Source organism: Phalangium opilio, unplaced genomic scaffold (genome assembly GCF_054372755.1).
Source record: "Phalangium opilio isolate 3A_F unplaced genomic scaffold, DU_Popi_V2 ptg000073l_1, whole genome shotgun sequence".
Taxonomy (NCBI): Eukaryota; Metazoa; Arthropoda; class Arachnida; order Opiliones; family Phalangiidae; genus Phalangium; species Phalangium opilio.
The window spans coordinates 2,158,514-2,168,135 of NW_028324183.1; the positions used below are offsets into that span (position 1 = coordinate 2,158,514).

The 9,622-nt window shown below is 35.8% G+C and overlaps 2 long non-coding RNA genes across 2 annotated transcripts; one reads left to right on the plus strand and one right to left on the minus strand.

The window, feature by feature from the left end:
* Positions 1 to 3,750: 3,750 nt before the first annotated feature.
* Positions 3,751 to 5,028, plus strand: LOC149659296 (uncharacterized). The gene is made up of 3 exons (XR_016369829.1): positions 3,751 to 4,063; positions 4,130 to 4,670; positions 4,736 to 5,028. It is a non-coding gene; the product is annotated as an uncharacterized LOC149659296 (long non-coding RNA).
* A 2,827-nt stretch (positions 5,029 to 7,855) lies between these two features.
* Positions 7,856 to 8,590, minus strand: LOC149659297 (uncharacterized). The gene is made up of 3 exons (XR_016369830.1): positions 8,451 to 8,590; positions 8,150 to 8,389; positions 7,856 to 8,028 (listed from the first exon to the last, which is right to left on the minus strand). It is a non-coding gene; the product is annotated as an uncharacterized LOC149659297 (long non-coding RNA).
* Between the last annotated feature and the right edge of the window lie 1,032 nt (positions 8,591 to 9,622).

Genomic DNA, 9,622 nt, shown 5'->3' on the forward strand with positions numbered 1-9,622 from the left:
GCATACCCGAAGCAGCTACAGCCCCCAGCACCCCCGAGCCCCTCCAAGAGTTCGTCCACCACCAGGCACCAAAACAGGGGGGAGAGCACTCCACCCTGAGGGCAGCCCCTGCTGGTAGTCACCCCTAGAGAGTCCCCAAGGAGGGACGCCGACACCTTGCGGTCGGTAAGCATGGACTTGATCCAGCGGCCAAGAGTGTCGCTGATGCCAAATCTCTTAACAGCTTCAGTAATAACCGAGCTAGAGACCTTATCAAAGGCCCCCTCGATATCGAGGAAAATGGCCACTTAAAATTCCTTAAACTCGAATGCCCTATCCAGGCAATTCGTAAGGCCATGAAGGGCCGTCTTAGTGGATTTGCCTTTTTGGTAAGCGAGTTATGAAGAAGAGAGAGGAGTTACCGAAAGTACCTCGTCTCTAATGTACCTGTCCACCAGCTTCTCCAGAATTTTGAGGAAGAAGGAGGTCAGACATATGGGCCTAAATGCCTTCGCCTCGAGATAGGAAGCCTTCCCGGGCTTGGGAATAAAGATGACCCTGGAGCGCTTCCAGTCACAAGGTATGTGACCGAGAGCAATGCAAAGTCTATAGATCTTGCATAGCGGAGAGGCGATGTGGACTAAGCCCTCCTGCAAAAGAAGAAGGAAGACCCCATCGGGACCCGGAGACTTGTAGGGCTCAAAACAGTTGACAGCCCACCGAAGCTTAAGAATAGTGACAACCTGTCTGGCTACAAGCCAGTCTTCCCTCTTAGCCCTGTGCAGGACAGGGTAGAGAGATTCAGGGTTTGTTGGATTGATTAAAGTAGAGTCAGGAAATTGGACCTCCAGCATGTGCTTGAGAGTCTCAACCCCAGACTTAGTGTACACACCCTCCCGCAGCTTAATAGTATTAAGTCGATGTGTGCTTTCGTGCGCTAGAATCTTCATGACCCTGGCCGTAGCAGGGACATTGGAGACTTGCTCACAGAAGGTCCGCCAGGAGTCCTTCTTAGCAGCTCTAATGGCCCTGTTGTAGGTGTTAAGGGACTTCCTGTATCCAGTCCATTCACCCGTGCGCTTGGCTTTGTTAAAGAGCCTGCGCGTGTATTTCCGAAGCCGGCTGAGATCCGCGTTCCACAAAGGGACAAGCCCTCGCTACCCTATTGTAAATTTCTTTAAATTTGGTTTGGCTCTCCTACAAGAGAGTCGCAATAAAATTTACTATTCATCAGCTGCTCTTTGCACCGGATTGTGTCGTTGAATATTTCCATAAGAGCTGATAAGGTTATTTTCAGTGGAAAATTTCCGATTGGAATTACTTTTAGAGACGGGGGCTGAAAATATAGAAGTTTTAACTAATGAAGTAAATTTGTTGAATTATTATTTCTCACAGTACAGAATAAAAATGGTTTTATATTCACAATTTTAGTTTAGAGCCTATTATTGTATTTAATTATTAATTAGATTGTGCGCTTGATGTGTTCTCGGAGAGATTAAATGACTGAAGCTTCACTTCACTTACAATTAACTTTATAATTAATTATAAATTCTAGCAGTTCTACTTCGCGTTTCATTAGATTTGATATTTAAAAGAGAACTGACCATTTCATGTCTGCTGGATTAGTGAAACTAGAGTGCCCCAATTTTACCACTAACATCTATTTTATGCCAGTATAGTGTGCTAAAGAATAGTTTTTAATTTTCATGTTAGTTGATGCGTATAGATTAGTGTCCGGATTCAGCTGCCGAAGAAATCTCCACCTACCACTCCTACGCTCCTTCATTGGTCAATCCAAATCAAGATTAAGGCTTTTCATTGGCGATGGCAGTTATGAGCAGATTGACCTTAAAGGTTGTGATTCGATGTTGATATGAGGAAGAAAACAATCTGGTTCAGTTCAGTTTACTTTTTCATGAACAATGAACTGTGTGAGGTCAGTGCAATAACCTTTACAATAAATGTTTAAGTGCTTTACGCCATCTAGTTTATTAACCATAACTTAACCATATATATTTCCCACGGGCTTGGAGAATTTTTGTACTGTGTTTTATCCGAAGGGTCGGTCATTCATGAAATCCCGTACGCTACCCGTGAAATCCAATTTAAGATATCCGAAGTCAATGTTGATTTCGAAATCAAATAAAAAATCTGAAATCAGCAATGAAATCACAAAATCAGTAAAGAAATCACAAAATCAGCAAAGAAATCACGAAATCAGAAGCGAAATCACAAAATCAGTAAAGAAATCGTGAAATCCATTCCAAAATTCACGAAATCCAAAATCCGACGAAATCACGGGGAAAAATCTCAAAATCCGAGGAAATCACGCGAAAAACCTAAAAATCCAACGAAATCAAGGAAAATATCGCAAAATCAGTCGAAATCATGGTAAAAATAGCAAAATCCGACGGAATCACGGGAAAAATCTCAAAATTCGATGAAATCCATATCCATTGGATTTTATCGAATTCTGAAATCAAACAAAATCCGATGAAATCCGATGAAATCAAATGAAATCCTATGAAATCAAATGAAATCCGACGAAATCAAATTGGATTTCGAAATCCCGTACACTTTTTCCTAAACGCCCGACCCCTCGGTTTTATCACACTGGCATGAGATTGGAAAATCTATTTTTTACGGTATTGAAATCAAATTTCTGGGTTGGCTTTTGGTAGGTGGAATGAAACTATATTTAATTTTAAATTGTTAAATTCATTACTATAATGTATCAGCCCCTATTAATGTTATTAGCCAGAGATTCGTTATTGGGCTTGGCGAGCGCGTTTGACATGAACAAAATGAAACTGATACTATCTTCCCATTGATAATTAGTTGGGTCCACTCTCCACTGCCAACATACTCAGTTGCTGTGTAAATATATATATAAAATTCACCGTATTTGATCAAAGAAGTACACTCGAAATTAATTTTTAAGTGTGAGTAAAGGTTAGAAGTGGTAATTGAAAAAATGTATTGATTCGAGATAAAATACATCGTCCTCTTTCAATTACAGATCATAATTTTAAAAACTATTAGTTTAATCTTATTAATATATATTAAAATTACCATATTTAATGAAACAAGTACACTCGAAATTTATTTTTAAGTGCATGTAAATTTAAAACCGGTTTAGAAAAATGCAAAAAAGGCAAATTTTATTATGTAGTCAAAACGTTAAGATAAGAAACATGTCCAATTTACCATTAGAGACTATAAAAGATAAGAAATATTTCCAATTTACCATTAGGGACTGTAAAAGAAACGAAGATCCGCTAATGTTGATTAAAAATGTTCGCTCTCTCTCTTTGGTAAGTCATATTTTTAATATCTTTCCTTCCACTGCTCGAATAATTTCTAGAAGACTCTTCTTTAGACTTAATATTCGCAATATGAATTTATAAAATAAAAACAAGATGACCTCCCCCCCCCCGGTTTAGGCTCGCAATAACGGTCGCATCGTACCTTACTTAACAAGCGTGGCGAAAATTTGTGTGAACAGCCCCTCGTCAAGTTGCCTTTACATTCCAGCGCTAAAATTATTATCCGGAAAATCTAAATAGCCCTTATTTCCAGTCCCTTTTAAAGTTTTAATTGAGAAGTCCCTCGACGCGTTACCTTCAAACGATACCATGAACTCTGTGTGGTTATGTAATTACCACCAACGGAGGAATGCGCTGACTCCCAGTTAGTTATTTAGTATAATGCAGGCAGTGGAAGCAATGCCATAGATATTTGATACATAAAGGGGGACTGGTAAAAGCGATTGATTCGATATCTCAAAAATTTTGGCACGGGGATAGTTTTGAAGATCAGTAGCTAGCTGGGGTTCTATAAGAAGTTGTGAAACGTACCTCATAAGAGTTTGTAGAAGTGTAGAATCATTTGTAGAAGTGTAGAATCATTTTTAAAGTCGTCCTAGAAGTGAATAATTTCGCTTTTTTTATTTACCTATAATGTACCTTACTTCCGCCAGTCTTACACCAGCCCATTTGCTTTTTTTATATTGTACCTAACTTCCGTTAGTCTTACACCAGCCCCAAAAGATCCAAGACTTTTTCACAACGAAATATGCATTCGGGTAAGGGTATGATCAACATTTATAGTAGTTTAATTGAATTTCGTTAATTCGTTTAAATTACATTAGGGCAAGTACAAAACACCGACAAACGAATTTTGTCTGGCCAAGAAACATGGTTTGGTTACCAACAAACTGTTACCAAGGCAATGGAAGCCCATGTTGAACGTTGATAAATACGTGTCCTTTTCGTTCCAAACGGACCGATTATCGATTTTATTTCTTCCATTTTGAAAATTGGTAGCGATGACATTGGTCATTTAAACGGTAACCAAATCAAAATGTTGAATGGGGAGTTCGAAAATCTGCAAATTCAGACTAATCACTTAACGACGTATAAACGAAAGTATCGGGTCTGGAAGATAACGAAGAGTTAGACCCCAGTAGCGGAGTCTTCATCGAGAAAATGTTTCTCGAAATTAAATCTAAACCTCGGTTTTGGTTTTTACTCTTAGCTGCCCGACGTCAACTTGAGCGTTGTCGTCTTAGGACGCAATACCAACTACGGCCAAATCAAACAAATGGTCGAAACTATACTGGATCTTAGGACTCAATGCGTTAAAGATGAAATTGAAAAATTGAGTTGTTATTTGTGCAACACTTTTGATAGGTAATATTACAATCCTCGATGTTTTGAAAGAAGTTTGTTTGTTCAACTTATAATTTTGGTTTCAGATGCACGCACGCAATTTCATTACCAGCGCCAACAAAATACGCTCATTTAGTCACAAAAAGGGCAAAAAATTATTTCAACAATATTGTAGGCGATATTGCTGAATTGCCGGATAATGTAATTAAGAATGTAATTAATATGGAAATGTATTTCATTTTAACAGTTCTTTTTTTTAATTTTAAGAAATAAATACCGCTTTTTTCCACTTCAATTTTGTTCTAGAACTTTATTCTCTAAAAATCTAGCGTCACTACCTTTTTCATTACTAAAATTTTCTTCTTATTTATTAGTCAATACAATTGGTTTATATACAAGTAATACCAGATTTTTAGCTGAATATCAATTGGAAAATAGTAAGCGAAATTTGCGAGTAACGTTTGAAATATTTACCAAATATTAATACTTTTTAATTAGTTTTGAAATGAGTTTAATTCTAACTTTAAATATATGGGCTAATTAGTTGACCCTAGATAATTTACTACCTTAGTGAAATTTATGCTTAAAATTTATATTGGCTTTAAAATTTCAATATAATCATTTTCCGATTGCTGAATCTACAAAATAATTTCGAAATAACATGAAAAAATCCAAGGCTTAAAAACATTTTATTTATATATATAGCCGCTCAAAAGAATTGACTAAACAACATGAAGTAAAATTAATAATGAAAGAGAAAGTGATGTACATTTGGTTGGGTAAAGGTTTCGCGGGAGATCCAAATGTCTATTTAAAGAATACAGTTTTAAGCGCCCTGTCCAAATGGAAGCGATCCAAATATTTAGATTTGCATCTTCGTCCGAATGATTTAGATTTTTAGAGAATATGATCCAAATTATCAGTAAAATGAAGTAAATAAAATAATTATAAAATATGAAGAAAAAGTTGAAGAAGAAAAAGAAGATTCGGAGGAAAATGAAAATTTAGAATTGTATTGAGAAAAATTACTTTCAAGTAAATTAAAAAAAAATTCTAAACATTTTAAAATATTTATCAAATTTTAATGAAACGATTTAAACAAAAGAAATATGAATTTTTTTAAAAAATCGAAAAAAGCGTCCGTATTTGCTTCTTAAAGTTCGTGTTCCAAGGGAAAGAAAACGAGAAAAATCTACGCTATAAAACATTATTTTTAAATGATTATATAAAGATATATATTGTATATTTCGTAATCAATGGGTTTGATGACGGAAATAGTTTCTTCATCGCATCATGGGCCAAGAATAGTAAGAGGACTAGGCAGGGTCGCGAAAAGGCGTCCAACGGAAAAAACGGCCACTAGTTGCGCGATCTATCGGCTCAATTTATCGGAAAGCGGAACTTCGTCACTCTTTGTGGTCAAATCACGTGGCTCAAAAATCCGGAAATTATAATTCCAACTTCAGCGCATGCGCGAGTGTGACAAGGCCTAAGAGCAGCTGAGCTGATTACTTCAGTCACTCTGTCAGACTGTCACGCTCAGCCGAGAAGTATCATGCAAATTTAATTAAAAATAAAGTGAGTATGAACTTTTAATTTAAGATATTAAACGCTTGTAAACAATAAAAATTGTTTATTTTAGAATGTTTAGTCTTAATACCTTTTCAACTTTGGGGATTAAACATCATCCCCGTGTTATTGACGCAGGTGAGGTTCACATTTTAATTCGATTATCTCATCACAAAGCTTATTATCTAATTAGAAACCGCTTGTTTTCAACAGATTCAGAATCAGATAGCGCCTGTGATGATTTAATAGCAGCTTGTGATAAACTTTTTGATGACAATTTTATGGATGAAGACAATATGAAACCAGGGCCAAGTCAATGTAATGAAATTACCCCACCGAAACAAACAAAACCAAAGAAGAAAACTGTGAAAAAAATTAAATGTGATAAAGAAGAAGAAGCTGCTATCAAAGTACCGAAGAGATTAAACGCCACAATCGTTGGTTTAGAGGACTATGAACTAATGTTTGATTATGTTGTTAATTATGCAATCGGAGCAGTACGAACTGCTATTGATGAAATGGAAGTGGAAGATAATAGTTCCACAGTTTTACTATGGGCGTTAAAATTAAAAAACAATGAAACTATATTTGCTCTAAAGTCGCATCTAAAGGAGCTATTCACCAAGACACCGGAAGAGCGATATGTTCAAAAAAGTGAAGACATAAAATCATCTCTAACATTCATGAATGATATTTTGTCCACAATGTCAAGTGTAACTGTAAGTCTAGCGGGTACTTTATCTTAATACGTCTATACGAACCCCCAGAGATCTAATAGTAATAACTACTTTTGCAAATATAAACAGGAACCGCAAATATCTGATTTTCTAAAGACCAGAGCAGTCCATTTTTTCCTTATACACATCTTAGAAAAAGGTTTGAGGTTTGGTGAGGCTGCTCCTCAAGTTCCGCTGCACGATAAAAAAGGAAATGACGGAGCCTTATTCTACGTTGTGGGAACACTTTTGAGGTCCTTTCAAAAAACACAAGAAGGCTGTGCAACATTCGAAGCAATGTCCTGTGATAAAGATGATAAGGATTGTGTAGTATGCCCAATTAAGAAATGGACTGAGATGCAAGATCGGGGAGCCCTAATCTACGCAAGGAAAGATAGCTTCGAATTCTTCTCGAAAATTCATAATATTGTTACGGATCTGTTTTGTAAGAAAAATAAGCAGCAGTTAGATAGGACGAGAAAAGTGAAAGATCTGATCATAAGGGACGAAGCTATTCAGTCACATTGGAAACAAATTTGTGATTCTTGTCATATTTCAAATGAGCTTCAAACAAAGTTGTTTGACAAAATGCTTTCTAAATTTATAAATACGGTGGCCAATGGACACGTAAAAAATGAAAAAGATGACATGAAGGAGGAACAACGTCATAAAAATGCTGAAGCTAGATCAAAGAAAGCTTTACGGCAACAACTTTCCGATATTAGCAACTGCGCCTCTAATAAAATGTGATTCCCCTCCCCCGCTCTGTAATATTTATTTTGTTCTGTTTGTTGTTAAATGAAAGTTCCTAAGTTAGGAGTGACAAAATGAAATTGCTTTTATTTTAAGCAGATTAAAAAATAAAATTTCATACAATGACTAAGATTCATAATTATAAAAACACATCTATTTACAATTCCTTCCCATAGCTTTAATTTTTATATTCCCACTCTTGATTGCTACTAGTTTAGGACCATTAGTGCACACCTGTTGCTAAGTTGGATTTTGTCCAGAACCACAGGCTTGTCTGTGTCTACTAAATTCATTTTCCAACGGATCTTGATTGAAGTTTTCCGACAATACAAACTTGGCGCCTTTAGAAAGCAAAAATGGAATAACTTACACCATAGCTTTGGCTATAAAAATATCATTTGAACCAATATAATTATTTTTCATTAATAATATTAGGCAAAGTTACCACAGGTCAGGCTATACCTGAAAAGTCTGGCATTCGGCCAAAAAGTCAGGGAATTTGAATCTTAAAATTCCGTGGCAACCCTGTTAGGTTTTTAGTTTTAAACCCTCACTTGTCTGTTTTAATCCTGATAATGTCTCCTGACTCAGTAACATCTTCTTTCTTGCCTCATTTGAGAAAGGTTTTCCTTCGAATGTTTTTTTTTGACGCACATCCTCTTCCCAGTCAGTGAGGTATTGCATGAAGTCTTCTCTGAGCCACTGTAAGAAATGAAAATGCTCAACTATGATTTCATTTTATATTAGTATTTTCTAAAATTACCTTCAGCCTAAAATCATTTGGGGTTCGGTAAGAGTTCACCCAATTATATTATATAAAAAAGGACTTGGTTTGCCCAAGCCTAAAAAACAAAACGATAAGAGTTTTTTCCAGTTGACTGAAGCGCGGATATTTTATTTTTCTATATAATTTTAAAGACAATCTGTATTTTACTACTCTTTAATTCAATCTCCTGATTTTACTGGTAATGGATTTATTTCCTATAAATTAATTGAAATAAAATATCTTATCTCAGATTTTTCAACAACAATTCCATTTTCGTAAAAATTTTATCATGAAAAATCAGAGAAGTAATTTTTAATTTCAATTAATTTATAGGAAATAAATCCATTACCAGTTAAATCAGGAGATTGAATTAAAGAGTAGTAAAATACAGATTGTCTTTAAAATTATATAGAAAAATAAAATATCCGCGCTTCAGTCAACTGGAAAAAACTCTTATCGTTTTGTTTTTTAGGCTTGGGCAAACCAAGTCCTTTTTTATATAATATCTGTTCCTTCAGTCTTTATTTGTATTAATCTATTATAAAATAATATTTGCCTGAAATGCGAAATTTTTCACTTCTAGGACGAGGTTAAAAATGGTTCTACACTTCTTCTAATTCTTATATGATACGGCTCACAATTCGTTTTAGAACCCGAGCTTTATAGTCAACTTCAAAACAAACCTGCCACGATTTTAAACTATCAAAGTCGTATCTTTTACAGTCCACTTTACGATTGCAATTATCCATGACATTGCGTGCACTGCCCTTGTACGTTTACAGTGATTGGCACCGTGGACAGTTATTTTAAATAAAATACCTAGGCCACAGGTCCAGTTTTAAAAATATCCTTATTTCCAACACTGATCCATCTATCCTTCCAGCTTTTACAATCACCCATTGCATAGACTCACTCAATAGTCTGCCGAAGCATGGATTTATAATAGAAGCTTACGCTTCCTGGATATTTCACTCACCTTAAAACGCGCACAAAATTTATTCCTCGTCTGAAATAGTACCAGCCTGGCACGCGCGTTTTTGACGTAGAATTTGAGGCAAATTCAGAGGGGGGTTGAAGTTTTTCACGTGATCGAGTTGTAATTTTGAATAGCGCGCGCGCACGCGCGCCAAAAGAAAAAAGTTTGCCTCAATTTCTACGTCATCAGCCCC